Source organism: Octopus bimaculoides, chromosome 7, assembly GCF_046866305.1.
Source record: "Octopus bimaculoides isolate indiv1 chromosome 7, ASM4686630v1, whole genome shotgun sequence".
Classification (NCBI taxonomy): domain Eukaryota; kingdom Metazoa; phylum Mollusca; class Cephalopoda; order Octopoda; family Octopodidae; genus Octopus; species Octopus bimaculoides.
The window spans coordinates 57,737,734-57,745,233 of NC_142934.1; the positions used below are offsets into that span (position 1 = coordinate 57,737,734).

The 7,500-nt window shown below is 36.3% G+C and overlaps 1 protein-coding gene across 2 annotated transcripts in view; it reads left to right on the forward strand.

The window, feature by feature from the left end:
• The window catches only part of LOC106873894 (uncharacterized), a 155,791-nt gene that overhangs the window by 98,360 nt on the left and 49,931 nt on the right, over nt 1–7,500 (forward strand). The window lies entirely within an intron of this gene.

Below are 7,500 nucleotides of genomic sequence, written 5' to 3' on the forward strand. Positions count from 1 at the left end.
AGAAATTGAAATGTTGAATTGAATGAGCTTAGAACCAAATTTATATAACACAACAACGAGACACAACAGTAAAACCCGATTGCAATATGTCTTTTTGAAAACTCCAGAATAATCAACAACGTGAAGTTTTGAACTCGCGTCGTTTATCTATTTAGCATTCATTAAGGTATCAAAAGCATTATCGTTTCTCTTGGTTCTTAATGCTTCTTTTCAACTGTGTGCGTCAGTTCTCTATGCGTTGTTGATGGCATTATGTGGAAACGACTGAAAAAAAATATTAAAGCATCCGGTACAGACAACTCAGAAAGGAGCTGATGAATAGAAAGAGTAGATTTGCAAATCAATGATAATACGCCCCTCAACTATCTTTTATACATGCTCGTCTCTTAAATCTCGTTTCACCCATTTTTACCCCAAGAACTGCAACCCTCTGGAATTCTTTCTTCACCCACGGTTTTACCGCAGACATTTACCAACAGATCTTATATATATATATATTTATATATCTTTTATATATATTTTATAATATTGCAGGTTTTGAATGCAAATATTGCTCGGTAAAACAAGACAGCTGCATCACCATTCCTGTGAGGAAATTCTCTCAACTGAAAGGACTGCAATTCTATTTTTTTTCCTTGAGTGGTTCATCAAATATTGATTTCAAATTTTGGCACAAGGCCAGCCAGTTCCGGGATGGGGATACATCGATTACTTATTTTATCGACCCTGAAAGGATGAAAGGTAAAGTCGACCTTGGTGGAAATTGAACTCAAAGCGTGAAGACGGACGAAATGCCGCTGAGCATTTCACCCGGCATGCTAGCAATTCTGCCAGCTCGCCGCCCTACGCCCATCAAATATTAACGGATCCTTTTGGATCTCTGGGACCTGGATAAGTGTATGAGTAGAATCCCACTCTTATAGGTCCTATTCAAAGATCAGATCACGAGGACAAACATTCATCCCTTGGATAACTTATAAGTTATAAAAATATAGGAGAGTATTGTAGTTCGCTTGAAACATTGTGTATTATTTGGAAACAATAATAATAATGAATAGTAATAATGTGTTTTGGATGACACAACAATGCACTATAATAACAACGATGGACTATAATAACTGGCGTAATTTAACTATCCATAGTCTGATATAATATTTCGGAATACAAAAATTCCTTCTTCAGATATCCCTAGGGATTGATCAAGTCACTGTTACAGTCGATTTTCCAACGTTGGAAAATCGATTGTAACAGTGACTTGATCAAACCCTAGGGATATCTGGAGAAGTTGGAAAATCGATTGTAACAGTGACTCGATCAATCCCTAGAGATATCTGAAGAAGGAATTTTTGTATTCCGAAATATTATATCAGACTATGGATAGTTAAATTACACCAGTTATTATAGTCCATCGTTGTTATTATAGTGCATTGTTGTGTCATTCAAAACACATTATTACCATTTATTATTATTGTTTATAAAAATATGTTTAAAAGTGTTAATTTCTTGACTGTCTTTGAACAGCAATATTCTACCACCCATAATGTCACATACTTTCTCTTGTTTTAAGTACAAAGCCTTCATGTTTCAGAAGAATATGATTAGTCATCCAACCTAGGGGTCTTGTTGGAGCATTACCGACAAAACTAAAATCACTTGACTTAAACCATGATTAGAAATTGAAACTACATTCCAGATTCTTTTCATCCGAAATAGACATCATGTTATAATGGATTCGTTTCAACTGGATTCCACCCCAAACCTATAATTCAGTGATAAAACAGGATGTTACGATGGTCATGTGTAGCAATTAAAGTTACGATAATTTCAGTATCAGGAATAGGAACTATTTTCCAAACAAAACTTATCCTAAAGTTTGTCTCATGTTCTAGAGCAATCACTATTAGTCATTACAACATTATTTACTTGCACCTAGCGCAAAGTCTAAATTGTGGTAACTAAAAATATAGCACTCGTGAATAAAGAATAAATACACATTTACAAACAATGACGTGGTAGTTTGTATAACGACATACGTTTTCTCATTTCTAGAATTGGTCAAAAATGAAAAGAAAAGTGAAGCCCAAATATCTAAAATTGCCAGATAAGTTATGGTCATGGAGCTGACATTTTCTTAGGATTAATAACTTTACAACGCATATTTACAACATTTACATCTGGACTACTTTTCGATCGGTTCAATATCAGATCTTCATTAGATACCGTATTTGATGGTATATAAGGCACGCTTTGGGTTGTTTGCTTGTTTTGTTTTTTGCTTTCCATTTTTTTTCCAGAAAAAAGTGTCACAAAAAAAATTACCACGGGTCCAATATAAGAAGCTTGGCCTCCCTATAAGCTTTGATGCACTAAAATTTTGTTTTTTATTCTGAATACTGAATATGCGCTACTAAAATTAGGATGTGTCTCGTCTGCTCGTGCCTTTTTAGGACATGGTCGGCAAAGCTCTTAAACAGTGTTTAACACCAGATGCAATATGAACAGTAGTTGTAGCTTTCAGTCGAGAAATTCTTCAGGTAACATACTATAACATTTCAACATTCAACACCAAAATGAACTCCTCTTTTCAAATAAACAAATAAGGTTATGCAAGGATTAAGCAACTGTTTGGTTGGCGAAGAATAATTTTGTTTTTCTTTGATACTCCAGGTTGAACATTTTTTTCATAAACTTAAGTTTAGCAAATTCATTCAGGCAAATTTCTATTGCAATGGCTTTATCAAGAATTGCAGTAGACTTTGCTCACATGTGATACATGCTTACACTTGCAGCTTTGCTTATATGTGGCAGGACTGCTCTTTCTGCCTTCAAGTTGTCACTTAACCTTGTGCGCAATTCCTATATACAAGAATCGTTTTTGTGATTTGACCACGAAGGATCATTTTTGTGAAATGGCCACGAATACAGCGTGATATCTTCCTTGTAATACTAACCATTTTTGTTGTGATGGTAAATATCTACTTTTATCTCGTCGGCCTATTGTATTTCTTTTAAATACCTCTTAAACAAGAGTTGTATATCAGATAAAATTTGCAAGTCAAAACGGATTGGAGAAACGTATAGACTCATTTATCATATCCTTTTAAATATTCCCCATACCATACAATTAGTCAATATCCGGAAAGAGATTAGATTGGATCGGTTTCCACACATTTGTTTTTACTAAGTCCGGTATTTCTATAGGTGTTTCATAGGTCATATCGTTTGCATAGTAGCGCCTTGTTCTTTTTTTTCCGATACAAAATAGTATTGTATATCAAAAGCAATAACATATTTGTTACTGCAGGTATTTTTAATATGTATTTGTGTGACTGCATGTGTGTGTGTGTGCTCTCCTTTACCTTGTTGAATGTTACGCGGACTCGAACTCAATTTTATCAGTTAGCAAACGTTAATATTGCAGTCTCCTTTCTCCCGGATGTGCTAAGAGAATGCCAGAATGACCGTCTACGAGCCTGGCAATATTTGCGCATGCATTGGCCAATCTTCGTCGTCTATCGCTTCCCGCCATGAAATAAATATAAACGAGCCATAAGTGGGAAAATTTCATTTCGTTCTTTTAATGTAATTTCCTTTCAAAACTAAGCAGTCGCAAGAGTCTATATTTTCTCACTCTCTCTCTCTTTCTCTTTCTCTCTCTCTCTCTCTCTCTCTTTTTCTCTCTCTCTCCCTCTCTCTCTCTCTCTCTCTCTCTCTCTCTCTCTCTCTCTCTCTCTCTCTCTCTCTCTCTCTCTCTCTCTCAGAAAAAAACTGGGCATTAACTAAAAAAAAAATCAGTGCAGCAGCATATTGGTCCAAATTCTATATTCTGTTTAAGCATGTATGCATGCATGCATACATACATACATGCATACATACTTACATATTTAAGATTTTGTACTTCTATAACGGTACTAGTTCGGAGTTTCAGTTCAGAATTTGATTCATAAATGTTAGAATGTGATAGGATTCATTAGTACAAGGTTGGCAGGGTTTGTTATCTTGGTATGGTTGTACGTGGGAGACTATTTTCTAATTGATGCTAAACGCTGTATTTTTTTAAATTTTAAGTGCTATATATGTTTGGATGGTAACGCATCATTTATTTTTCTTATTTTTGGGGTTGCAAAAAGTGGGATGTGTGTTGGTTCAATCGTATTTTGAACTGGTTCTCTGTAGAACGCATATATGCAGATAAAGTACTTGGTGACGTGTTCGTGGTTACTGTTGTGCTATATACGATATTTTTTGACAAACAGTTTCTTTCCTGAGGGCAGTAAAGTGTTCTAAAACTGCAATTGTTATTATATGTGTGGTCTAGGCTTTTATTTTTTAGATAACTTTTGATGGTTTTAATTAGCTGCAGTTTTTTTGAAGTTGTTGCTAGTGGGGTATGACTATTTTTCGTTATGCCTATTTATTAGTTTGTAGTACTTGTGGTTGGGGTTGAAGTGTTTTTAAAGTATTTTGAAAAATAATCTAGCTGTTAGTATGTTGGGAGAGGGATTAAACCAGATGATTTTCTTTTTTCTATTCTTATGTATTTTATTGTGTAAGTTTTGTTGTTTATATATTGCATATTTTCCTTAAAACCGCTATTGTTGAGAGCTTCGTTGTTGTTATTTCGTATAGTAATTTTTCAATTGAAGATATATATGTATATATATCTTCAATTGAAATATATATATGTATATATATTTTCATATACATTTAAAGGCTTAACCGATTTCATAGACTTCTCTGATTTTCAAAAGGCTGAGATAGAAAGACGTGGAGCTTTACTGCAACAGACTTGCTTCTGGTTGGAATTTAAAAATTGTCTTGTTTTTTAATAGAGAGAACATGGCTCAAATTAGTATCTGCTTTGGATACGTTTTGATCAGTAGAGGCTGATCTCGTGGTCAGGTTTATAAATTTTTGTAAGTTCTCTGCTATGTTCGTTATTTAATGATATGTGACAATGTTTGCCACTGTTGGTACATGCTGTCACGGTTGAGTAAACATGTCTAGTAACAATCTCAAACAATCAAGGCTGTCTGAATTTTGTCTGTCAAATGTAGTAGAGGAAGATCACGTGATTAGTAATCATAGAAATTTTTGTAGGTTTTTCCACTACGTTCGTGCGTTAATGTCATGTGATAAAGCTTTTGCGCCAAAAATTAAAGCTGACACGGTTGAGTGAAATTTTAGGACTGTTGCTAGGCATGTTCGCGCGCGCGAGCACACACACACACTCACACACACGACAACTTTACAAACAATTTCCGTTCTCTATATTCACTTTCAAAGCTTTGGTCAACCTGGTGCTATAATAGAAGATACTTGCCCAAAGTGCCACGCAATGGGACTGTACCCGATACCATGTAGTTGCGAAAGAATTTTTTTAACCACCTGTGTACCAATAGGAAGATTAAACTTGATACCCAGTTTGACCCTCCCTCTTAGCTATGTATGAACCGCTGATCTATGATACCTAGATTCAGTTGTTATAATGATGAACAACTTCCATCTTTATGTCATTGCACTAACCTGGTTGGAGTGAAAAAAATTATTTTTTAAAGCACGTTTTAGTTGGTGAGGTGACATGCATGATAAAGTAACGAATCTAATGAATTTCATTGAGTAGTTATTACAAACCACTGCATCGCTGCCGAAATATTTTATGAACTCCTCTAGAAAAACATTCACTCCTTTTTAGCTAAGAGCTAAACACTCAGCATTTATGGTGATAAGATTACCAGTATTTTTGTATCTTCGCTGATGCTTTCTCGAAATAGTTTTCTAACAATGCAATCACTGAAAAAGTCGGGGGCGAATGTCATGGCACATCAGGGAAAGCTGAAGTTAAAGTACAATTTCCTGACTGGAGCGACCTCTTTAACGTCTTTTTTTGTACTTCCTCTACCCTCATTTTCGACAACGAGAGTATTGTGTATTATTTGACAATGTGAATTGTTTGAAGTGTTGCTACTTGTGAGATTGCTTTGTACAATATGCAACGACTGCAGCAGATGGCTTTCACAACTGAATTGATAGCACTTGTCTGAAATCCTACTCCCCAAGGAATATTATCTTACTGCAAAATGCAACATTAGCTCTCAAGCAGCTGTTTATTTCACAAAAAATAGAGGCTATCATAGACGATTTATCGGTAATAACAATTTCAGTGTCCCTCAATACTTAGTATATTCAGAGTTTGGCAATACACTATATATGCTTGTTTCAGTTAAGAGAACTAATAGCGAGAGAACACTGAAGAGTTTTCCCTAAAGTAAGGGGGGTAACAACTTTTCCACTCTATGTTGCGTAGGTTATCGTAATATAGGAGTCATTGCTTGGGACATAGGTGACGAGGTAAACTGTATCTACTCGTGACCTTCGCGAAACTCTACGGTCAAGAGATGAGTGCACATCTTGTCGACAGGAAGTGTTGGTTGGAGCTGGTTTTCACCTTTAAATATTGTTGGTTCCACCCCAATATGATATGGCCATCTCCGATTATTCCTCAGACAAGGTATGATCTACATGTCGGTTACACGGGTGGAGCAAGACAAAAGATTCAAATATTAGATGACAGGCAGCATAAACTGCCTCCGGGCCTTCTGCTCAAGAAAATTAGAGGAAGCGGCAAAAGCCACGAAAAAAAGGAACTGTGGACCGTAGAATTGGAAGAGAAGCCATAAATATCACAATAATACCAACTTCCACTCTGAAGATGAATAGATTGGAAGCAAAGTCAAATGTAATCACCTCAGTTTCGGCCCCACTGGCACGTGGGACCAGTAGGGAAAAATACTGAATGATCGAAGGAACTTCTCCTGTTCAGGATCGTCCAGAAGCTCCGAACAGCTGTTCTGCTCATCGTATTCAGTGATTATTTTTATGATAGAACCTGAATGAATCTGGAGCGAGATTTATGCTGAAAACAAGTATGCTCCTAAAAGGGAATAAGTCTCCTTGCGGAGTCTGAGCTTCACGGTTGTCCAAACTAGGAACGAGAAGTTGATGGAATTGTTGAATGAACTGAAGGGGATAATAAGAATACTGAGCTGAGTAAGGAGGATATGGAGCACAAGCGTAGCTAGAGTGTGTGCCGCTCAGGTCGGCCCTTCCGCTTACCACCCCCGGACCCCACCGAAAACACATATTGCCTACAGCAGACCCAAAGGTAGTGCCCCTTTAAAAGTTTAACGATGAAGTTTTAAAACGTAATGAAGGTTTGCGGTTCTTTAGTCGAGGCTCACCAAATGTAACGGTACAATTTAATGTGAAGATGCATCATTGAGAAATTATTAAAGAACAATTAATTATTAATATGACCATTTAATGAGTTGATTATAATATTAGTCGTTACAATATATAAGACACATACAACTTTGTCGTGTTGTTTGTGTGTACACAGCTTGTTTGCAGATCTCCAGTCCAGTCTGTATGATAGTAGATACAGCTCTGTGAATGGTACCGAGAAAGGCAAAGTAAAAGGAACGGAGATAGTCAAGGCGG